The 26,054-nt window shown below is 45.5% G+C and overlaps 1 protein-coding gene across 1 annotated transcript in view; it reads right to left on the reverse strand.

Moving 5' to 3' along the window:
• The window catches only part of CRACR2A (calcium release activated channel regulator 2A), a 727,465-nt gene extending 716,415 nt beyond the window's left edge, over window positions 1-11,050 (reverse strand). The window contains exon 1 of the mRNA XM_085652578.1: window positions 10,780-11,050. The gene's annotated coding sequence lies outside the window, so the exon portion shown is untranslated. The remainder of the gene's footprint in view (window positions 1-10,779) is intronic.
• Window positions 11,051-26,054: the final 15,004 nt, after the last annotated feature.

Below are 26,054 nucleotides of genomic sequence, written 5' to 3' on the forward strand. Positions count from 1 at the left end.
ATCAGGACCTGGCCGGGCAGTTTGGACTGTACTGTTCCCATGGTGAGCAGGGTCATGACTGATTTGCATATGGCTGGGTCCAAACTGGGGAGGCATAATGAGCAAAAAAGCAATGGATTTAAACCAGTTTTGTGACTGGGGGTGAATGTTTGGCAATGTTCAGCATCTTTTTGTGTTGCTATAGTCGCCCTAAGTGGGAAAGGTATGCCCAGATGTGGGTCCCGTATTCGGATTGCCACTGAATTCCAGCTAGGCTGGCTGATGAGGGATGATACCCTGAAACAGCTCCCAGGATGCTTGTTTTCCGGTCCAGGGAGGATCTGGCCTGGCAGTTTGGGCTGGACTGTTCCCATGGGGAGCGGGTTAAGACTGATTTGAATATGGCTGGGTCCAAACCGGGTTGGCATGGTGAGGAAAAAAATGATGGCTTTAACCCAGAACTGTGAATGGGGGTGAATGTTTGATAATGTTCAGCAATCCGTCCATCATCTTTTTTGTGTTGCTATAGGTATTACCTGCCAGCATTTAGCAGTGGATGAAGATTTTATTACACCCCATCATTACCAGGTGAAATATAATACGAACAATTAAGAATTCTGATGAGCAGTAACAGGAAATGCAGTACATATCATCGTTTCTTGGGCCACTTGTAATGAAGGCCTATATGTAGTATTCCTTCAGGGAACCAACATTTGGAGACCAACATTCATTATCTTAATTCCTTAGCGACTGACTACTAATGTACCTCTTTCTATGGCCCGATTAAGAGCTGGGTGGAATTCACTGCTGAGATTCCCAGCAGCTGGAATTATCATTGCTGGCTGCTAGCTCCACCTGAAATCCTACCTATAACAAGTTGATTCCAGAGGAATGGGGAATAATTATGTGGATTGAGAAATACAGTATGGAAGTACTAATGGTATTTCCTATTCTGAGATGTTAACGCTTCCATTTACACCTTCTCAGAACAAGTGGTAAATGGGAGCAGTAACCCCTGTGGTGCAGGACTGGTTGGAGGGCGATTGTGAGGGAGGGGGATGGAAATGGAAGATAGGTTTTGACAGGAGAGACCCTCTTGCCAAGGAAAAACTGTCAGGGAACAAGAAACGTGGATAGATGCTGTTGCAACCAAGACCTCAAACTGATTGCATTCAACTTCAGTACCAGAAAAGACTTTAGTGTGGTTCTATGTAAAAAAATTGATAAAAGGTTCAATGGCCGTGGGAAAAATATCAATGCTGCAAAAGGTCGATTTATTTCCATTGTTTCCCTTAATCTATTTTTAAATGGGGGGTTATCTCCCTCTCTGTGTTTTTTTGTAAAATGGATATCACTGCCACCACTACTTAAGTCACCGGTTACTTTTTTCTGCTCCCCTCGTTTGTGTGCACTTTTGATTTGTAGTTTTCCCCCTTTTCTGCGTCCATGATTACCTTTTCCATCTGTGGTGCTTATCTTTATAGTCCCTCCCCTACGTTTCAATGGCCAACTTGTTAAATTCATTTTACAAGCCAAACAATTTTCTTGCCAGATGTGTGATCAATGTCTCCCTCAAAACAGGTCCCTAACTCACCCACTAAAAATTGTTCTGTATATGCTAAGGGTACCAAGATCAGACTGAGTAGGATATGTGCAATAGAAGTGGCGGAGTGAGGTGTTAGCCAACATGGCTTAACTCCTCACTCCGCCACAACGATATGGTGCAGCCTTGTGTTTCCATCTGCGATGGTGCTACACTTAGCACTGTAGCGCCAACGCAGGCACCCTTGACCCATAGTGCAAGGGTGTCTGAGTGCAGGAGAGGATTGTTTATGTGTAGGAAGGGGTTCCTTCCTGCACATAAACAATCCTGATATGCACAAGGCAGCACACATGGGAAAAGCAAAAACGAGGAGGAATAGTGCATTTCTCCTCGTTTCGCCAACAGGCTTTTCATTGTACATAGGGGGCAGCGTCAAAATCAATTGGTGTTGCGGTGGAACGCCCACTGCAACACCCACTGCCCACCCATTTCACGCTAACCATAGCGTGAAAGGTGGCCTTATTTACAAGTTACATGTTAAGTGGCTTAATGCTGCCTTATAAATAAGGCTAAGCCCCTATTGCCACCACAACGTCGATAAAAGTGATGTTGTGGTGGCGATAGGGGCTTGTACATATGCCCCTGAGTGCTATAGCCTCAATCTTTCTTTCCCCTTCAGAGGCATCAACTTCCCTCTCAGGTGCTGTGCCTCAGCACTTGATACAACCCTTTGTTTACCTTCCCACAGCACACCTTCCCTTCGAACAGCTTTACTTTCCTTTGGCTCTCACGGATCTCTCTAAAAAAAACCTTGTTGGGACATCATGCAGTCTATACACACATGGTTTATTCAAATATTTGATTGCGATTTATGAGACTTTAGCTTAAACATCTTTATCACCTTATCACATCTTTCTATCTTAAATGAGATTTGTAATGTCGCTGCAGTTTATTTATAGCTGCAAAGTTATATTTTTGATTGAACAATTAATTATACAGAACATATCACATTATGGCTCTGCATGGATAGTAATAGCATAGTCAGATTGTTCAGCTCAGACTGAAGGATACCATGAACATTTGAAATCTGTCTAGGCAATATTGTACTCACTTCTTCTAGAAGGGGCCTGACAACTAGATTAGCCTCCCATTAGCAGCTGTGGGCTAGCCCATCCCCACCTTATTACCACAGAAAGCACCCAGAATAAGCCCCAACCAACTTTCTCCTGCTCTACATATTTAAATCTCTAAAACAATTATGTTCAGTTTGACTTCATCTTTACTTTTCTACCTACAGCCATCTAAATCATCTAAAGTCTAAGCTTCCATAATATTCACTTCACCAAGATGGCCCTCATTCAGGTCTCCTCCCTCTGCTCATCACCATCATCCATTTTACATGCTCCACTCCTGTCACACTTTTCACTTTAGATAGTTCAGACACATTATTTCCTTTATGTTGCCCAAATGTTAATATGTCCCCAATATGTATACTCCTTCACAATCTAAAAGTGCTCCTCTAGCTTACTGCCCACCTCTCTGTTGGTGATTATCCACAATTTCCAATACAAGCCTTCTCGTATACTCCCTCTTCACCACTTCTCTTCACAAGTTTTCATACTGCTTTCTTAAGCACCAATTCGCTGATCACAAGCACATCTTCTTCTTTTTCTCCTTATCCCCTCTACCTCCAGATATAATCACAGACTGGCTCAATCATTTGGTCCTGGATGGTCCATTGCTCCCTCATCTTTGATACCTTATGCTTATCTCGTTCACTACCAAACTCATCCTTTATCCCACATTTACCCCACTATCACTGCCTCTCCCACTTGCTCTCAGTGGAAAATCTTGGCACCTAAAGGAAAATTCAATGCTCAATCAAGTTTAGTCCAATAGCTCAACATCCATAGAATCTGGCAATCCTTTTCCATCCAATTGGCTAAAACCCTTATCAACTCCTAAACAAACTAAGCAAATGCAACAGTTTCCTTCCTTGGACCATGCAGTATTCCTAAACAAAGTTCTTAACCTTATCAGATGCAAGGTTCTCATTACCGAGAAGCATATTATTCTCACCAGGTGGGTGACACAACCTTATAAATAAGCTCTTGTTTACCTCTTGATTTAGCTCCTTCATATTAGAGGAGCAATGTAAGCCTTCCCCAAATCACCTTCAAGACCTTTTAAAGTCTTTGAAGCCTTCTTGGGCTGGCCCATTCCACTGGAGAACTGAGCCCTCTTCAAACATTTAGAAGAATCAAAAGGCTTGTCCCGTGATCAGAGATTTCCAGACCCAAGAACCCACAAGATTCCCCCATAGGTTTTTTAAGCTAACTAACTAGCCCAGCCGAACTGTGTACTCATGCCCCTGACCATACTTCGGGGGTCATTAGCATAACGGGCGGATAACCACCACCGGGCAGGCGGTGGCCACCGCCGGCCCGACAGTGGCAATCCGCCCGCCAAATATCCCTGGTTCACCCCCTGCAATATTAGTATGGCGAGGGGCACCACGGCGCATTTCCACCGGTCGGATTGCTGGCCGGGCGGAAAAGGGACACAATATGGTGGCTGCGGAGGAATGGCTTTCCATGGTGGGGACTCCGCCATAGAAAGGCACGCGGGAATTCACTGGCCCCCAGGGGAGTGAGGGGCTGCACTTGGGGGGTACTCCATTGGCATACACAAGGTGGCAGGCACCGCGCGGTGCCTGTCACGTTGTGCATGTCCGATGCACAACATGCACATTCAACATTGTGGCGGGTGCTGCTTACAGCACCGCCTGCCACAATGTTAAATATGCGGGATGCGACCACAAGGGTGGCGGTCGCATCCTGATGGCCATATCGAGACCGCCACACCTCTGTCGGTCAGTCCCGTTATCCGTGACAGTATGCCCGCCACCGTAACGGTACACGGGACCGACCGCCAGAGGTGCAGCGGTCCCGCTATGGCAATTAGGGTGCCACAGCCACCCTGGCGGTCGCATCCCACATTTCTTACATTGTAGCGGGCAGTGCTGTCAGCAGCACCCGCCGCAATGTAGGAAATGCATGTTGTGCATCGGCATGCACAACGTGACAGGCACCGCATAGTGCCTGCCACCTTGTGCATGCCAATGTAGGGGTGTACCATGGGTACACCCCAAGTGCACGACAGTTAGCACGTTCCTGAATAGGAATATGTCATTCGTGATGCACTCGGTTTTAGAGATGACGTCTCTTTTTATAGATTCAACTGATGACTCAAGGTAGTATTGAACGTCGTCAAAGTTTATTCAACACTTTCTTTAGTGTAATTTCATAGAATTATATTCATGGTATCGTTAATCCAAATATCCATTCATCGTATTATTAATCCAAATGCCCAATGCATTTCGGGCTTGTTTAAGCCCTTCTTCAAGCCCAAGTGCAGCCACCCCCCACCACTCCCCGGGGGCCCTCAACGGGCCCCGCAGTTTTCACTGCATGCCTTTCCATGGCAGAGTCTCCACCATAGAAAGGCATCCACTCGCCGGCATCATGATATGGATGGCGGTGCCTGAAAGGCACTGCCACCATATTGTGTCCCTTTTCGGCCCGGCCGGCAATCTGATCAGCAGAAAAGCGGCGGACGGTCTTTCTGTCTGCCGCGGTGCCTCTCGCCATACTAATATGGCGGGGGGAACCAGGGACATTTGGCAGGCGGATCGCCACCGCTGGGCCGGCGGTGGCGATCTGCCCAATATCCTAATGGGCCCCTATGTATTTTGATTCATCTATGCAAGTATCTCTAACCACTTCAATCCTGTGCCTATCACCTACTTGGTTTGTGAATTCACTAACTACCTGATATCTACATTCCCGAATGCTGACAACTACTGTGCAGAATTCCAGCTTGAATGCACTGTTGTTTTAAACAGAAAATACACACAAAAATCATATTTTATTTTAGATTGTTTTGAGCAAACACATAATCCTGCAGTTCTTGGACAATTATGGTCCCTGGAAATAAATCTGACAATCTCGGTGTAAACAATAGTTTAACATTAGTCAACCATAGCCTTCTATTTACCATTTTGTAAATTTCAGGACGCCAACACCACATACTAATTTGTTGAACATAGCAGATACAGCTGAAAAAAGTGTAAAAGGGGTACATCTTAGATATTTATATTCATATAAATAAAAGGCAGAGCTTTCAAAAGCAGCCTGCCTTTCACTGTGGAATCAAACTCCATTTTGAAATCAAAAGCTACAATCTGCTTTACTAAAAATAGATTGTGAATTTATTTCTGAAATAAATGTACAAAGGAAATGAGTATAACAGCAAGACTGGCCTAACCCAAAATGATAAACAGATAGCTGTCTAGAATGCCCTTAGGTGAGGCCATTCGAGCACAGCAGGGTGGGTTTTATGATCCACCTTCAACAGAGTAGTACATAAGAGACTGTGCGCTGCGCTAGACGCAGGATGGACTCCACCGCAGAGTGAGCTCTAATGTACCCCCATGAATACCTCACTGCCCCTCAACTGTACTCCTTGGGCTGCTGGCCATACCCTCTACATCCTAAAAGTTTTCTCAATGCTACATAGCTAATAGGGTCAGTAATGAATCCTCCCGGTGCCCCACCCCTTCTAACTTGATCAATCCAAGCTTAATCCAGCTCATCAAGTTGGCGGCCTGTGAAAGGCAGCCTGCACTCCCTTGGCATGTAGTATTACCTAGGACTGCAGAATGGTGAATTATAAGTTACCCCGCTTAAATAATTACATGTAATCAATCCCAAATGTAGAGCCGACTCTGCTTGATCCAGCTGTGGTAGGCAGGTGTTTTACAGCCGGAGGTGGCATTGGTGGCAGGTTGGCTGTGGAGTAGGCTGGACCCTCAAGACACCAGCACTGGAGCCTGTGTGGCGCGGCTTGAGCTTGTGCCCAAAAGGTCTACAACATGAAGCACGCCTCTGTGGCATGAAGACACTAAACAGCACACTCTTGAAAGGAGCCCGTGTATATCTGGAAAGCGACGCAGCGGGGGTGTGATGTGGAGACCAACCTCCAACCTAGCTGTCCAGAGTAGACTGGTCACTGTTACCAGTGATAGTGCCACTGGGGCCCAGTACACTCCACTGTGGTCAGAATCAGCCTATGGGATGGGAGGACAGAGCTGGCGCGAAGAAACTCTTTCCCAGTGCAGCCGGGCCGTGAGCATGCGCAGACAGCACACATGTATGTTTCCTGTTTCATGTAGGAATATCCGGAAGCAGAAGTAATGTGAGAGCTGGCTCTACCTGCCTATGCTCGGATCAGCATGGCTAAAGCCTCTTGCATAGGGACACGTCACACAGATCTGCATCGGGAGACAATGACATTTCAAGGGATTTCGAAACGGTCTTTCACATATGGGCACTGATTATGAGTTAGATGCAGCGACATTTCCAGTTCAGGCACCACTTATGCCAGATCATAACCTAGTGCAGGACCACTGGTTGGAGCGGATGGGAAATGGGAGAACTAACTGCGCGGAAAAGGGAGATCGTTTGCATAACCTGGCTTGAGGAAAATCTGGTGTGCCTAGTTAATTCACATTCTGTAGGAATTAACTCAGAATGGCCGGATTTAAGTGTGGTGAACCCGGATGGTGGCTACACAGCATCCTGCAGCTGAAATCTGATCCACTCGTAACTGGGACTATGACATACAAACCTCGAGCAGCGCACCAACTGAAGGAACAACAATGACCCCAGTCCTCTAATGCCGCGACCTCACAAAAACTGAAATTTCACTTCAAAGAAACCAGAAACAAGTTTCCATTTAATTAATCGTTGGTATTGTACTCTAGGAAATGCCTTTTGTAAGCTGTAACATTGGGCACTGTGACATCAGAACCCCGCTGCGGGAAGTTGCCATGGACGGGAGATTAACACCTCTATACAAAGGCCTGTCTCTTATTAAGGCCTGGCGTAGAGACAACTTTAGCTGTCTCACCCGACTCGTGTCATGCAAGAAATACCCGAAAAAAAACACGTACTTATAGGCGGGCATAGAGGGACTCCCTTTGGGTCAGCCGTTCATCCATTTTGCCGTTCAACAGTCAGTCACATTTCGCTTCCGGCCACTCCAGCATTGGACAGCAGGTCAGTCACCTTCAGCTACTGACTCCCTTCCACTGACTGATGGCATTTCGCTTGATCACACGCGCACATCCATGAAAGGGCGTCCACCGCAGCGCCATTGTGGGCCAAAGCTTCACTTTGTCAATGTTTCTTTCTTTCCATTTTGTATCCCTGTCTATTTTCTTAGTCTTTCTTACTGCTCAAATTAAGTATTCAGTTTTCAGTAAATTCAAAGTCAATAGTACCTTTTCTTTGCAGCAGTAAAATATTCTTTGTCCCTGCTGTACAGTGAAACTAAAAAAGATGTCTATGCCGGTCGTGGGCGCACGTTGTAGGCCCACTGTGAAGCGCCCCTCTTTTAATACTAAAAGTGGATGCGATGGTTCACTTTTGTGCCGATTTCAAACCGTTGTGACAAGCATAGAGCCACCATGTTTAGCCGTGGTATTGTCTTCCTTTTTCGTTTCGTGAATTATGTTTACAACAATAAAAAATAAAAAATACACATGACACCCGTTGGATGAGGCCAGACCAATGGCTTTCCCAGCGCTTATTGTTAGTAGCCAGTTCTGAAGTGACCGTCTCTCTTCATCTGCGTCACAGCAGGAGCCTCTGCCAAGACTCACATAACATTGTCAAAGTAAAAACAAGCAAATGCAGCAACTTCACTGATTCCCAGTGCCTGGCGTGAGGGGACGTCTGCCAGCAGCACGCGACACCCGCCTCCTTCCATCTCCTAAAGCCCCGTGCTTCCATATGACACCTCTCTGACCAGCCTGAAAAGCCCTCCTCATGCCCAGTAAGTGAGTAAGGGAAAAGAAGGACTACACTTTACCAGCTAACAACATTTCCATAATTACAATTCTATTGTAGCATTTTGTGAAGAAAAAGACTTCATATTTTTTAATGTCATACACATATCATATGCCATCGACCACGTGTGTACAGGTGCCTCCAACTAGGTATGCACAGGTGTCTCGAAATAGTCCATCCTGAGCTACCAATAGTTCCCAGACACCTTCAAAGTAGCTTGCAGGCTTGAGTTAAGTAGTAAAAAACGCACAGCAACATTTTTTTTTTAGCATTAGGGAAGGCTGTGTTTACATTATTATCATCAGGCTGCAGATAGTAGGGCCTGAAAATGAGCAGGCCTCAGTCAGATGTATGGGCCCGGCCGGGTCAAAGAGGGGAACATCTGAAGCACTGAGGCTTTGAACTCTTAAATGAAAGTCCTTGTGACTCAATACCAGAGCTGAGAACAAAATGATGTTTCTGAACGCTTTTAAATGGGAGAAAATGAAAATGAAAAGCTACCTTAATGATTAACTCTTCATTTACATTCTCTCCCATTTCAAAGTGTCACATTTACAAGTAGCAGGACTTTTTATCCCAGCGGCCAGTAAACACTGTGCCATATTTTTAACTGAAAAATTGTCATTTTTTTCAAATGGGAGACATTTAAAGTGAAGACAACTTTTTCTATGAAACATTAGCTATTAATGTCTTTCTCCACTCTCAATCAAGCCAAACACCACTTAATGTCTTATGAAGCATGTTTATTCACTTAAGATTCCTCCCATTTAAACAAATGTATTCTTCTGTTATGCATATGGCACTGTGTATACAGGTCACTTGGAGCAGGATGCTTGATGTTTGTAAATGTGATACTTAGTAATGGGAGAACATTTTAATTATGAGTTTCACGAAATCCACATTACCAAAGATTACTCTTTAGCTTATTTTCTTAATGCAGTGCCATATTTATACGTCAAAAGTACAGCCATTATTTTAAGTTGGTGAAATTTAAAGTGCAGAAAAATATTCCATAGAAATTTTTTCTGAACTTTACATGTATCCCATTTGTGTTATACATGTAAAGCAGCCACATATGGCGGACAGTATGTCCTGTGCCACAAGTACATACGACACAGTCTCTCAGTCACCTGTACATATATACCTCCTTCATATGCACACATGTTCATACTTCACCAAAGACCACACTCTCAGTGACACACATGGCAGCCCGGTCAGAATGCCCCTAGGTAAAGTATAGTGTTCAATTCATAGCATCTGGCTCTATGGACATGAGGCTTAAAGCCGATGAAGCCGTCTGTGGGGGTGTCTGGTAACAATGCACAAGTTGCTCAGCCTTCAGTAGCTCACAATGATTTTCACTGATAGCTCTCACTACAGAAAATGTTAGAGACCCCTTGATTTAGAGGGTGTAACACTGTCAACCTGGTCGTTATGTTTACATTCATGCACGCTTCTTCAAATGTCGTACAATATAAGAAATAAAATACTCTCAATTCTACATAAGGGGAAAAGCAAGTCAGCTCGGAGTTCGGTGACCCAACCTTGTGCCTCCAGGCTGGTACGGAACTCCTTCGTGACTTGTAATATTACCACGTACAGTTCAGGTACGTTTTCTTCCTTGTGTAAAAGTTTACTTTTCCAAGTGATTGGTGAGGTCATATGTAGACATTCAGAGGAAACGACGCAGCCTTTGTATATAGACATTTTTAGACCGTCTGTGTGCCATAATGTACAGCACTCGAGGTCACGCAGTGTATTGCGGGGACAAAGTACCAGCATTGCTCTCCGAGCAGTAAGTACCCCAGTGGAAGGGAGTGACGTCCAACTGGGTAAACGCAAATCTGAGAGACCCTGCGGCACAGTTACTCAGTACAACCCCCCTAGGACATATGCAACTAGTTGGCATTGAAAACCAGAAACGAAGTCCCTAAAGAACAAGAACATTAAGTGAGGGCTGTTTTAATTTCTGTGACATCCACACGTTCAAGGAACAACTCTCAGACAGTGCACGGGGTACCCCTGTATACATGAGGAGAGTTTTGAAAGTAGTGCATGGGGGGGGGGGGGGTTCCTGTCACTTAACATTGGTCCGCAGAGAGTGGGCTCTGAAAGTCTCTGTATGACCTGTGCAGGAAGTGAAGCTCTAACGTACACAAAGCCAGCTCCGTTGCAACATCCACAAAGCACACACTGAAACCACAGAGGAAGATTTGATCAACGTGTTCTTGGGTTACTAGGAAAGCGGACTCGGCAGGAGGCTGTCTGGAGCCGGGCTGTGAGCTGCCATCCACCCGGGATACCTTTATGTCCTGTGCTGGTATGCGCACCGCGGCTGGTACTCACCGACTGCTGCTCGCGCGGCCAGGCTCACACCTCCCACGTCCACACTGTCAGTTCCGGAGCTCTGCGCTGCCTCCCGAGCTGACTGTGACTGAGCTGTTAGCATGTTCCGGGTTTAGCTCGGACTGAGTGTCGGAGACTGTCTCCCGGGGAGAATTGTTTGACTTGAAGTTCAGCGAGACGATGCCTGCACGGGGCCCTCCCCGCCCGGTGTAAACAGGTAGAGGCGGCTTGGCAGCGAGCTGTCATTGGCTGCGGCGGAGACGGCCTGCCTAGGGCGTGACTCTGCAAACTTCTCTATAAGTCTGGTCGGGGCTATTGTTCAGCCAATCGCGTGCTCTCTTTGATATGTTTGCACCCCTTGATGTTTAGCATACCCCATGATTAGGGTACCCATCTCAGGTACCATAAAGATAATGCATACACCACCATCATAAGGTTTTTTTTTTTAAAGTTCAGGGCGTGAAGCACACAGTGCTGAGTGCAAGTTTACTTCTCTCCACAGCACCAAGCACGTGAGTCTGCTTTTAATAAAAATGCATATTTCAGGTTTGCTGTTTTTAGCATAACTAGGCCACACTACGCCAAATTAAAACCGGTCATTTTTTTTTCTCCTGTGAGCGAGCTGTGCAAGTTCATGTTGCATTTTGCTTTCAGAAAATCATTTTAAATCAGATGCTAACCATAGTCAGTATTTGCATATAACAACAAAAACGTTCTTAGCTTCCACAGGAAAGGACGCTCTAATGTAACAATGCAAGGGCACTCAGCTGGGCCTTGTTTAACATGACAATGTTATTTAAATGCAAAAGCAATTCATTGTTTTTTTATTGTGGTTTTCATTAATAAAACATATCAATTTCTTTTGTGTAATATTATGTATTTAACAGCCAATGCGGAAAATGTGCAAGTAGGTTTTATTTTAAAGTAATAATGTTATTCATGTGATCGACGCAGTACAAGTAACAATTTAGTGCTACCCATTTGCATAAAATCATGCTCTGAATTTGTGTGCTTTCATTGCCCAGAGCATTATAAAAAACTTGCTTTTTTGAGAAATAGTCAGATTTTGTCTTACTTTACCACTAGACAGTCAAGATTTCTGATGATTCTGGTTGCTGCTTACACAGAACTTGTGGCTTGTGGTACATTCTGTATTTGCTTACAATTATTTGATCTATTCCCAAATGTGCAGTGCTTGTTTAATTTCTTAAAGGCACATTGCAAGTTTGCCTTTATTGAGATTTTGGTTTCAACTAATACACTTGAGTAAGCAATCAGCCTTTTCTTTCTGTAAAAATTCCATAATTTGAATGAATCTACAAATTCAGAGAAGTTGAAAAGCCTTGTTGTACAGGTGTTTTTAATGGTTTTGTCTGAGCGTCAAAGTACAGGAATCTCCCTTTCCCGCCTATCGAGAATCCTTATTTAATGAAGCCAGGAGCATCGACACGTACTGGGCTGTTCTAGTCAATCGAATCGTACATCGATTAGCGCTGACCAGGGGCGCTCCATCAGATGTGTGCAACCACTCATGTTCAACAGCTGGCATTCTCATACAGCTGGCAGTAACTGTACAGCATCTTTCACTGCTTACTGTAAAAGGCTTAAAAAATAAATACAAATTAAGTGCTTACGGATAGCAGGTAGAAAAAAAGTTACCTTACCACAGCTTCAAGGAGGAGGGTCCTGACAGTGTTCATCACCAGCAGTAATTTAAACAAGCATTTGCAATGCAATAGGTCTCGCATTTGCGAGAGTTTAAGCAATTGGCATTGTAAATGACTATGCCTTTAATTTATTTGTTTTAAAAACCAACACACAAACAAAAGGCATTGTCATTTACAATGCCCATAGCTGAAACCCTTGCAAATGCGAGACCTATTGCATTGCAAATGCTTGTTAAATATGGATCTTTTCTTCTTCCCATGCACAGATAGGGGCTCAGCTCGACTGACATTCCAATTGGATGTCCCCGATCACACTGTCCAATCATGCGACTGCTGGTGCATATTTTAACAGGCAGAAACGCCACCTTTGGGTCACTCTAAACTGTAACAATTCAGGTAAATTATATTTGGAAGCTTAGCAGGAAAGGGGATCAACGTGTTTACCTTTCGATGCACTACAGTTTTAACAAGAGGATTATACTAATGCCCAAGATTGTACATCCCACAGAAGTCAGAGATGCAAATAGGCATGACACAGCGATGAACAGGAAAGGTCTCTTTTAAAGAGAAGTGTGTTTTGCATAGACCTTCATTTCTCAAATGTAATGAATCCTTCTTCTCGGATGCTTTAAGGAGCAAATAAAGCAGGGTTTTGGAAGACACAGACTGTACACAATGTTTACTGTCCTGAAGCCGGACACTCATCTGCAGGAGTGTCTGTTTGCACATGTGTGTAGCGCCTCCACTCATGCATCGCTAGCCCCCTCGGCTCCTATGAGAGCTCTCGAGGCAGAGGAAGCAGATTAAAATCCAGGAAGCAAGGCCAGGATCCCACCTGCCAATGAGGACCGGGAAAGAGAAACACAACAGTCGAACACCCGCTTCAAGACTAACAACACCTAGCGCCTATATGGCCAGGTACAGCCTAGACCCCCTCCTCCCTTATCAATACTAAAACAGTAACACGCTTAGCACAAGGAAAATTTGGATTAGGGAGTCGTTAACCCCCGGCCGTATTTATTAACATAAAATTAAATCAACAATTTTAATTATAATATTTAAACAATACGCAGAAAAAACATTACATTGATTACTTGGATAGGTACAGATGTAAGTTTGCTAACCTTAACATATCTCTAATACAAATACATTCCTATCCGAATCTAAACATTCCATAATCAATAATCATAACAATAACATTTCATTTTTCTGCATATCTCTATTTTGAGCCTACGGCAAGGTCATTAACTGGCGCCAGATCCTTATCAAATTATGCCCGCACTCCAACGGAGTGCGCATGCGCAGGGGGCACGTTTACCGTGAGGGTACTTACCCCCAGGTCGCCCCCATACGCCCTTATGCCCGCCCTCCAAACGGAGTCCGCATGCGCAGAGGGGCCTGTTCCCCGTGAGGGTACTTACCCCCCCCCCAGGTCACCCTCATATGCCCAGTAAATTATCTCCATAAGGGGCCCTTGCAGTTATGCGCCATTTACTTGCGCAATTGTGCACGTGCGGGGTGGCCAAGCAGCCTACTGGAAAGCGTGACTCCCCCTCCCCCGCACCCATCCAGCCAACCGGCTTTAACTGCCCCTGGAGTTCTATGAGAGACTTGTCCCTCCCCCTTGGGCGACCCCATTCAAGAATGGCGCCGCCCTCTAAGGGCCTTAAATTTACTGCTCACCAATCATGACCTTACCGCCACAGGCCTGCATAGTTGCCCGACTATCAGCCCCCCCCCCAAAACACTCACTGAAAGGTCATGCCCTATCCCTATCCACTGCTAACTAGGCCAGAAGAACCTTTCTGAAGATTTCATCCTCGAGGAAGCAAACCCACGTCGTCTTTTAAGAAGCCCGACTCCCCCCAGATGCACCCATGGGCTATAGTCTACGAATGTAGAGCCCTAGACAGTCACAAAATTGTGTCCATAAAACCTTTAGCGAGTGCTGTCCATGTTACTAGACCAGGGTGCACCCCGGGGCATAGACGTGCCAACCATCCCTACTTCAGTTATGGGTGTTTCGACTCGCCCCCCCAAGTGTGGTATACTAATGCTAGGGCTGGCTGACTAGGAAGTGATTGGCACGTTGCCCCAGACACTGATACTCATTCCTGGTGCAACTGCACCCATCAAGAGAGTTGGTGCCATATTGGAATGATCGACTGACTCCCAAAATTGTAACCTTTGGAAGGCTACACAGGGAGTGCCCCAGAGGCCCCAAGATCTCCCATAAACTGTCAGGAACGCGTGAACAACCTAAACCTGCCCTAGGCCACTATGTTCCAGGACAGGCTTATCCCCCTACTGCGGAGCATCCCAACACCGTACAGTGTCCGCTAAAGTGGCACCTGCGAGCACAAGCGCCGTAGTAGCAGAATATATTTCCAAGACAGGGGTGTTGAGGTGTTGCATCCGCCCATTACCTGTAAAGCAGTGTATTGCTAAATTACCCCAGCTGATGCAAGATATGATTGTCAATACCTATACCCTGTGCAAAACTAGAAAACCAGAGAGGTCTATAAGTCAGTTTGCCTGACCACAGTAACAAGTCTATAAAGTATGTCACCGAGTGCATTAGTCACTGACAACTATAAAAAGGAAAAAGAAAACGCGTGTATGCAAGAAAGCAGAAGTAATTGCTGGTTCAAAAGAACAACTGGTCAACATGATCCAAGTTATAGGATAACCATCAAACCGACCAAGTGATCAATCCTATCATGTGATCGTCCAGACTGCACATGGGCAGGCCCTTTGATCATCAGGACCGTACGCCTGGCAGTAAAACTTTTGACACTGGATCAAATCCACAGCTGGTCTATTAACCACCAATTTCTTGTGGATGGTTGATGGTAATAAGAAAACAGTGCAACATAAACAAAAAGTGTAGTGATGTTAAGATAAGGTGTGTGTAATACCTATACTCTACCAATAGAGTGCATGGGCTGCACCATCTCACCCATGCATGCTGGCACCTCTTGAGCCCTTGAATTGATCGCCCATCACGCTTGATGCCTTCACTTGCCACTCACGTTCCGGATCTTCCAGACCCCTTGGCTGTCCACCTTTGCAGTCATTGCGGTGTGGAGCACTTCCCCGGGTATCACCGTCATGGGTCCCGCCGCACATAAATGAAAATCAATAAATGATTAGTGCTTATGCCATTGAACTACAGATACAGTGCACATGCCCGCCCTACTTAGTGACACAATCCTCCCTTCTTTCCACCCACACCCCCAGCCTAGGGTGCATAGGTACTGTGCGACACAACACGGACATGTAATGTGCCGGCAACCGGATGCACCAATACTGCGCAATACTACACCTGTACCCCAGTGCAATCGTACGCGCCCACTGGTTCCCAGGTACTGTCTGACAACATAGGCATCCGAAAGCACCAAATGTGCATAAGCCCCAAGGGGAATAGGTACAGTGTGACAACACAGGGGTAGAATGCTGAATTGTACATGCCCAAGGACATATCACCGAATGGGCACTCAGGCACAAGGTCGCAAAGATATTGCGTGACAAACTGCAAGCATATAATGCTGCATTGTACAAGCACAGGGGTGCCCGGGTACCGTGTGCGCCCCCCGGACATTTCATGCACAAGCGTGCAGAGATACTGCCCCCATACATGTGCGTACCTCCATACATTTTTGTGCAATACTTGCATGAGCACGAGGGTGTGCATGCACCATGTGACAAACCACCGGCATAGCACGCCTACATGTATGAACGGACCGGTGTAGAGGCACTGCGTGCCATAACACTTCTGAAGCACAGGTATACCTGCAATGAGTACCTAGATGCTTTGACACAGACCCCTAATTCATACGTGTAACCGCACGAGGTCCTCTTGAAGGTGTGACACCAAGGCCTGGGACGTATTAAATTTACATCAAAGGATCGAACCCATCACATCAGCGCTAAAGGTCCCCTGAGAAACTACACTGAACCTGAGTTCTGCAGCCTCAGTTGGCAGGCTGACCCGGGGCTGGGTATTTTTAAAACTTACATTGAGATCAGACGCTTTATTTGGAGAGTCCAGCAGACGAGGACGACAGGCTCACTCCCGTGGCATAAATTGCTGTGGCATGCTAAGCGTCACTCCCTCAGTCAGTCGTACCCCCCTATCTGGAATGAAAATTCGAGCGAGCCAATCCGGTTGTCCTCACTCTTTAGCAAGTGAGGAGATGTCCGCATCTGCAAGGATTGAGTAATGGAGCAACCGTAAGAGTAACCAGTAATATGCTGGATATATAACATGTGTACCTTGTGAACCGGCCCAAAATCAATTGAACTGTGAATGGTCCACGGCCTGCGATGGCTGGCCGACCCGAAACTGGGCTTTCAAAACTTAGAGTGGAATCAGACGTTTCCTTGTGAGAGTCCCGTATGGTATAAGTTGTATCACATAAAACATTGAAATCACTTTCGATGAGAGCGCCTAGCATAGAACCACTTGCAGTACCATCAGACTTTCAACTTTGAGCGATTTAGCATCTCACCAGTTATATTACAAGAGGAACAGTGAAATCAGGCTCACAGTGAGCATGCGTAGCACAGCAACGGTTGCATTAGGTGGGGACTCATTCATATAATTTTCCGCAGGAAAGTAACTAGTTCGCTGGTTTTATCGTGAGTGTTCCCGCAAAGCCTCAGTTTGTATAACTGGTTTGCTGATTTTATCGTGAGTCCAGCAAAGCCCCAGTTTGTATAACATACATAGTACTGAAATCAGGCTTTCAATGAGAGCACCTAGCCTAGTACCTGTTGCATTACCTTCAGATTACCCTCAGATTCAACTCAGAATGCTTAGCATCCCACCAGTTGCATGACTTGAGAAACATTGACCTTAGGCTTACCGTGAAAGTGCTTAGTATAGCGCTAGTTGCATTACATGGAGACCCCTTCATATATTGCCGCCAGAGATTAACTGATTTGCCCAACCACACCTGCGTTCTAGGTCATTGATATGACTCGTTCAATGAAACCTTTGAAAGGGAAGTGCAATTGTCATCTCCCATCTTGGATCCCCATGAGAAAAAACTTTAAACAAAGTGAAATGCCCATGGCTATTCTTCCTCTGTACCAATGAGCGGGGAATGCAATCCACAACTTCGTTATAGAAGGGGCTAATATTTTCCCTGCATACCATGTCCCGACTCCCCTGCAGGTGTTCACTAAATGTGCGCGTGCACCACTAATTAAAGAATGGACCTGGAGTGTCATGTTGAGCGCAATAACGCATTCAAGGTTACATAAGGAATGCTGAAGCTAAAAACGTGTGGTCCAACTCAAAGCAGAATCCCAAAAGAATTTACCTGGAGTGCAGAGTTTAGCGTAATAGCTCTTAATAATACTTAAAGAATGCTGAAGTTATGGCTCTCCCGTCCCCCCCACCTCCCCCTTGATCATCCTCATTGACCACCCGAGGGTGGAGTTGGTACTGTGTGGTCCCCCAGCCGTGGTTAGACGCCTCTTTTTCGATGGTTTCCGCCTTGTCTTTTGGTGTTATTTATTTTTCCTTTTTGTTTGTATTTCTAAAATTTATGTATCCGGATAACTTCTGAGGTGCACCCAATATTTTGTCAATTCGGCTGAGCCCCAGGGGGCCCATTGTTTCCTTGATGTTGTTGACCATGTACATATTAGCGGCCGGCCCTGGTGGTTGTAGGCCCATGTTTGTATTGATTTTTATGTGCAATAAAGGTTTTTCAAAAAAAAAAAAAAAAAAATTCTGTATGGAATAACAACTCTATTCAGCATGAAGTTTTGTTTATGTTAAATGTATTTAGTTTGGTTGTTTTTCAACTGTCTTGTTTATATATGTGTTTGTTCATGTTTGATAGCCCTGAAGAAGTCCCATGTGAATCGGGACGAAACGCGTAGGCTGTTTGTTTTGGATATGTCACCTTGTTTTATCCAAACATTTTGAAATTTTTTGTGAATAAAGACGATGAAAAAACAAAAAAAAAAAAAAAAAAAAAAGAATGCTGAAGCTAAAAGCGTTTGGTCAACACCAAGGCAGCATCCACACAAATGATGGGTTACCTAGTGCATGTTTCCTACCACCACTCAAATTACTTTCATATTTCGCTACACTAATTCGACAATAAACCTTTATGGGTTCCGGGGTAGTGTGCAACTCGCTGAAAAAACGCTTTGACGCCTCGGCAGGGGTAGTACGCGCTATATAATTACAAACCAATAATCCGAAACGTTGGCAACTATTATAGAGGTGTCTCCAGCCTCCGATTGCCGTGCCCCACAGTTAGACACTGGGACATTGCCTTGGGTACTACTGAGCATACCTCGCTATTAGAGGTGAGTGAGCCTGGCTCAAGCCAGACGCCAGGTTTTTGCTCAGCTCGCGGTCCGCATGAAACTTCGAGCCCGACCTCTCGCCCTTTACCACTAACTCATGAGGACAAAACTAAAATCGTGATTGAGAAACAGAAACACATGTGCACCCTTTATCATTTACTCAGGAGGTGACGACTAAAATCGTGATAGCGAAAGAGCAACACAGGTGCATTGTTGCATTTGTGACCACTTAGACAAAGTACCCGTGTTGGTGCATTAACATAATGTTGATGCATCACAGGCTGGGAAAAAGACCCCCTCTCCTTAGTCACTGCGCACGCGCAGCTGACACAGATGCTCCTTTCAGAAAGGAAAGTGACTTACATTATTTGAGGTATGTACACATGCAATAGGGGCCTACGTCAAATCTTGAAGCAGAACTGAACTATTTACTCAATTATTAACTAGGTCAAGTCTAAAATAATACACGCAGCTTGCAGCCCACTATGCCGTTTGTCACTGCAGTCAAGGTTGCCTTCAACTTGTCCATATAACAAAGCAGAAATTGCACAGCATAGGCTGCAGCTCAACAAATGTCCCTTGTATGGCTCCCACTTTCACACTAGGCGATTGAGCACCGTCTTAAACTTTAGAAAACACAAAAAAAAAAACACAAGCATTAACTTTTGGCATCAATAAACAATTCGTCCGTGCTGGCATACCGAGCTTTAACACCCATTACGACACTAAGAGCTCTTCTTGGGCAGCCTCAATCACGCTTACAAAACGCTTGTCCCGCTGTACCTTGGCGCTACACACGCGCCCTCCAAAATCTCCCTGCACCCCTGTTTTCAGTTCACACACCAGGAGAATACACGATGGAAAACCTGCCCCCACCGCATTTTAAAAGAGCGAAAGCGTGATTTTTATACGAGATAAGGTATTTATGCCGTCATTCTTAGTGACTAATATTGCGCCTTACATTCCCAGAGCTAACACAGGTGCACTTCTATGGGCCATAACTGATCTGAATAACGTAAGGGTACCGGAGAATGTCCACTGGTTCCCCAGATACCATCCCGTTAACAAATAAGTTCCTTAAACATTTCAAAGAGAGTCAGGGAAATACATGAGACAGTGCACCCGTCCCGCTGTTATTGCGCGCGCAGACACACATTAATAACCATGCTCCTTAATGTTACTAGGAGCCTTTAAAAAACACTCACCCTTCAGGTGCAGCGGAGGGCGATAACCCTGCTAAGACGAAATCTTCATCATTCCAAGCAGGGCCAAAAACTTCGATGCCCCGCCGGCCCACCGGGAGACCGTAGCACAACCCTCCGGAGCAGATCACACGTGGCTCCCCGGACTTCCTCGCGATCCACGCAACCTGCTTGGCCTTAATAGACCCGTTCGCAAAGAAACAGGTGCTGCTGACTCAATGCTGCTCACGGAGCAACCTGAAAGATAAAAACAAGAAGGGTTGCCCGAGTCCGAATGCCAACGCTCCGTGCCCCAACGACCCAACCAGCAAAACAAAATTAAAAGAAATTAAAAATACAGCCTCTTAGCGAGGCTGTTGTCCTTAAGGGCAGGCTGTGGGAGTGGCGAGCAAAGAAGTTGACTCCACCACTCCCCAGCCTTTTATTCTACCCTAATCAGGCCAGGCCGGTTCTGACCGGCCTAGAATTGATGCGACGCGTGCCCCGGAAGTGATTACAATCACTACCGGGGCACACACCAAAACCCGTAGTCCAACCTTTGGTGGGGCATGCCTGTCGCGTCACCATTGCCGACACAGGCCCACCCCTGTGTGGTTATCGGGGGCCGGCACGACCGCCATACATCCGGCGTGTCCGATGCCGGCCCCGCCTTCCTAGAACATGCGACAGACTGACCAGAGGCGTGGCAAGTTGGCCCCAGCCCAAGAGCCACAATGTTGACCACTTCTGTAGCACAAGACAGACAGACCCACACACACACACACACATACAGTGCCCTCTCTGCACCTGATTTATGGGTGTTTATTACCGAACTCATTGGTGATTGCATAGGTGCTTATATAGCGCTAACATGCCACATTCTGGCCGCTTGAGACATTCTGAGGCACAGAGGCCAAACAAAGCTGTGCCCGCACAAGCAGGGTGAACAGGATGAGCATTGCGTATGCAAGGGTGTAAACTAAAGGGTGAATCTCTCTCACTGGCACCCTGGGCTCCCATTGGCGCTCCTTGAAGGGCCCAATATGGCCAGCTTCTCCACGTGAACTGCGTGTAACTAGGGACACACTCAGCTGAGGGTGAGCCTCCACCTGAGAGTCCCTAGAGTGCAGTCTGCTCAGTGGAAGTGGGGGTGACTGTGGCCAACTATGGGGTGCTCTCATGTTCCCCACTCTCATGTTCGACTAACTCTCTCGCAGTCCAAGTTTTTCCTCTGTGTGCCGGTACTTGTGGTACTGATTTTACAGGACTACAAATTCCCTAATGTAAAGAAGAAAGACGGACTGGGCGAGTGACTCGTGCACAGAATCTGGAAACTAGACAGCTTTCTCCTCAAGCACACTCTAGACATCTGTTTACTTTACCTCCAAGTCGTTTGTCTCTGTTTGGTGCCTAAATATTAGGACGGTATAGGGCGGGCGGTGGGGGAAAGTCACTTTTGGAGCAGGAGGAGGCCGGGTTTTAGGTGAAAATGGCCATAAGGAGGGGACATGGGGGAGGGTGAGACTACGGGGGGGAGGGAGGCTGACACCGCAGAGAGCGGGAATGGTAACTCCACAGAGAACGGGGATGAAGGAGCGGTACTACTGAGCATGCACGCTCTAAATGCGTGCAGTTAAATAAAAAAATAAAAAATGAAACTCTTACTCACGTGATATTTAAGAAGAAAAACCAGCGATGGCGAGGTCGGATAGGAAACGGCCGCCATTGTCCCGCTGCCTCGAAAGTGAAAGTGGGTGTGGCCGCTGACTGAAGCATGTCGTGGTGGTCGTGCTTGAGTTCGGAGAAACTCAATAAGGAACAAGGAAGCAGTGGGGGCGGGGAGGGGTGAGTTCGGGACTGCGTTCGGGGGCCAAGATTCGCGCGCATGTTAATAGTTAGAGAGGCAGGCTACAGCTGAAAAACAGATGGCACACTGCAGGCAATTAAAAGAAGTGCAAGCAGAGTGAAATAACAATGTAGTTAAGCGCCTCTGTATCGGGACTACACGGAAGTTAGAAAATCACCAACAGCCAACAGAAAAGGAGATAACAACAGCACTACCACAACTAAGCCAATAGCAAGCGGAAAGACAAATGACATTAAATTTAACCCAACATGCAGATTACTTTATGTCTCACTGAGACAGCGCATGCGCTGCATGCACTGCCAAGGCAAGACCTAAAAAGCCATTGAAATGGGTTGATATGGGGAATGTAAGAAAGTACATCTTTTCGATTAATCACCCCCCAACTTTTTGGACTGATGCTGCTTGTTTTTCGACTCTGAAGTGCACTTGGACCTTCTGACCAGGCCCTTGTGCTGGTGCTCTGATCCCTCAAAGTGTATGTACATTTGGCTAATGCCTGATTTAAGTTACATATAGGTCCCTAGTGTATGGTACAGAGTATACCCAGGGCTAGTAAATTAAGCCAACAAACCTAGGAAAAACATGTTAAAGGTCACTAGAGGACTGCAGAAGTTTGCCACACGGAATTAGGTCTCCTCTATTTGGAGGATATTATAAAAATTCAACCAGTTCTGTTGTGGCACAGAATATGGATTACAGAAGAAACACATTTTAATCGTAAAATCCTAGTTGACTGTGCTGGCCTAGATGGAGTGCTAAATATTAGATGGCTCTCTTATGTGAAAATGTTCTTATGCAATATAGGACACCGAAGTTTTTATGATGAACCACTCACTATGATAGGATATACTAGGAAAGAACTTAAGAATGATTGCCTGCAATATCTGATTGAAAGGAGACATAGTGCAGAGTCGAGTAAGGTAACAGTACAAGCCCATAACCTTACTCTAACGACTTTTTTAATGCAGCCATATTTACGCCTGATAACCAATGAGTATGATAGATTCTTATTGATCCGTTTTCGACTGGGGACCCTGTATAGATTATTAAGTTTTCCTATTATTAATGATTGGTCAAAGTTTTTATGTAAATGTCCGTGTGACAACCCCTCTGATCAGTCGACTTTTCATGTCCTGTTTTTCTGTAAATTTTATTCTCTACAAAGGAAAAGGTGGATAATCCCAGTTGTAAAAACATTTGGATTGAGGCTATGTCGTCCAGCTTTTCTGGCTTTACAACAGCTAGACACAGTATTTGCTGTTGCCTCTGTTACTGCTTTTTTAAAAAGTGTTTTTAAGCACAGGAAAACGATTATTACATGATATCTTGATAATGAATAGTCGTATATCAAAATGTAATTTATTGTAGCTTTTACCCTGTACAGAATATTTTATAAGAATTTTTACTCTGTGCTTTTATGGTTATTAAGATGTAACCGAATAAAGTAATTTCTTTTTGTTGATTTGACTGCAGCATCAATTGTGCCACCACTACAGTGACTTTGTTAAAACATGGCTCTAGGTCTGCCCTTTCAGTCTGATTGGGCAGCTTTTACACTGCCAACCCGACATGGAAAAATAAACCGTTTTGTCAGGTCAGAACCTTCCTTTTTAATATTTATAAATACCCTTAGGGAAGTCCTTAGGAACCTACAAGGCAGGCTTCCAAATGTTAACACGCATTGGCAAAGCCATTAGGTCTGGCATTGGTAACCAGCCTTTTGGCAATTCTTGTTTTGTTTTCTAATGGTATTTGTAAAACGTTATTGTTTGGGAAGCTGCAGGCCCTTCATCATTCTAAAGAAAAACATTGGGTAAAGTGTTTTTTTGGCCTAAAAACACACACATTACCATAGTACTCCCTGGCACGGAAGGGAACTAATTTGTGTGTGGAAGAGTTATTGTATAAAAAGAGATAAGAAAGGAAGGAAAGAAGGAAAGAAGAAAGAAAAAAGCAAGAAAGACAATAGGAAGGAAAGAAGGAAAGAAATGGATAGGAAGAAACAAGGAAAGGCAAACAAATACAAGATAAAAACCCTCTAATCGCCTTTCCCATTATGTCGGTCTTTACCTTCGATTCTTTGGACAGGAGCATCTCCTCCGGCTCACCCCTTGACCCCCTGCCCCAGAAGGTGTGGAAGTCATATGGCCATTTAACCTTCCCCTGGTTGCGTCAGATCTGCAACCAATCACTGGAAGCCGGACTGGTCCCGGATAGATGGAAGCAGGCTGTGGTTTCCCCTCTTATCAAAAAGCCCTCCCTGGAGCCTACCAATCCGGCCAATTTTCGACCTATATCTTTGCTCCCTTTCCCTATTAAGATCCTGGAAAAGGTTGTGAGCAGATCTCTTTCGGAATTCCTGGAAGAGCATCAGCTGTTAGATACGAACCAGTTCGGTTTCCGCCCTGGCCATGGGACGGAGTCTGCTCTGGTCACCGTGCTGGACAACCTGCGAATGCGGGCTGACACCGGGAGCACCGCCGTTCTGGTGCTCCTGGATATGTCAGCCGCATTCGACACAGTAAGTCATTCTACTTTATTGAAGCGACTGGAGGAGATAGGAGTAAAGGGCCGAGCATTACAGCGGCTCCGCTCCTATCTCGCGGAGAGACAGCAGGTGGTAACGCTGGGACCTTTCTCTTCAGGAAAATCCCCCGTGGCCTGCGGAGTACCACAGGGCTCCAGTATCAGCCCCATTCTTTTTAATATATACCTGCTACCATTATTTGCGGTTGTTAGAGCGTTTGAGGTTGAACTAGTAAATTATGCAGATGACACACAACTGATGTTCTCGCTGGAAGGAAAACAGGCGATGCCCCTAGAACAGTTCCAAAACTGCATGCGCTTGACCACAGACTGGCTGCGGAATAATTCCCTGCAGTTTAATGGAGCAAAAACTGAGGTGTTGTTCTATTCGCCACCTGGGCATAGTCATCATCTGTCGACAGAGTTCTTGCTGACCCCAGATGAGGCTCCTTTGGTACCAGCAAATACTATCCGGAACCTCGGCGTCATGTTTGATAGCAATCTTCAATTAGATTCGCATGCAAACAAGACAGCCAGCGTGTGCTTCGGGCTTTTACGAGCACTCCGCCGGATTCTTCCGTTTTTGCCAGGCAACTCGCGTGCCCTGATTGTAAGGAGTACAGTGCTCAGCAGATTGGACCACTGTAACTCCCTGTATTTGGGAGCCCCCCAATACATACTGCAGGGATTACAGAGGGTCCAATCTGCTGCAGCAAAGCTTGCGCTTAGTCGTAGGCGCGACTCCTCCTCCACACAGGCGCTGCGAGAGCTTCACTGGCTACCGGTCAGAGAAAGGATCCATTTCAAGTCCCTCTGCCTGGTCCACAAAGCAATGCATGGGAAGGGCCCGATCCCTTTGCAGGAAAGATTCTCACGCTATTCCCCTCCAAGACAGTTGCGCTCCTCTAACGCTAATCTACTGACACAACCCAGATTCAAACTTGCCAGGATGGGCGGGAGGGCCTTCAGTGTGGTAGGAGCCCGACTGTGGAATGAGCTCCCTTGGAACATCAGACAGTTAGACTCCTTACTGGAATTTAGAAAGTGCCTTAAGACCTGGCTCTTTCCAGAAGCCTGATTGCCATCGAGGCTGTCTTTCCCCCTGTAGCATAAGCAATTGATTGTTTTGTCAGAGCGCCAGGATACCCGTAGGGTGACAGTCTGCGCTATACAAGTGAATATACCATACAATAGACATAAAGAAGGAAAGAAGGTAAGAAAGAAGGCAATTAAAAAGGAAAGAAAGAAAGAAGAGAGAAAAAAGGCACAAATGAAAGAGAGGAATAGAAAGACAGAAAGAAGGCAAGAAAGACAAGAAGTAATAAAGAAAGACAGAAAGAAAGCAAGAAATTAGGAAAGAAAGCAAGAAAAAGAAATGAAAGAAAGTCATGAAAGACAGAAAGACAAAAAAAGCAAGAAAAAAAAGGCAGGCAAGAAAGACAGACAGAAGGCGAAAACGTAAGAAACAATGCAATTGAAAAGGAAAGAAAGAAAGAAGAAAAAAATTGAGGCAAGAAAGAAAGACAAAGAAGGCAAGAATACAGAAATAAATACAGATTGACAGAAGGAAGGCAAGATATGAAAGAAAGCAAGAAAACAGGAATGAAAGAGCGACGGAAAGAACAAAAGAAAGAAAGACAGAAAGAAGACAAGAAAGAGAAAAAGCAAATAATGACGAAAGACTGCAATAAAGACAGAAAGAGG

The sequence above is a fragment of the Triturus cristatus genome, chromosome 4_1 (assembly GCF_964204655.1).
Source record: "Triturus cristatus chromosome 4_1, aTriCri1.1, whole genome shotgun sequence".
Classification (NCBI taxonomy): domain Eukaryota; kingdom Metazoa; phylum Chordata; class Amphibia; order Caudata; family Salamandridae; genus Triturus; species Triturus cristatus.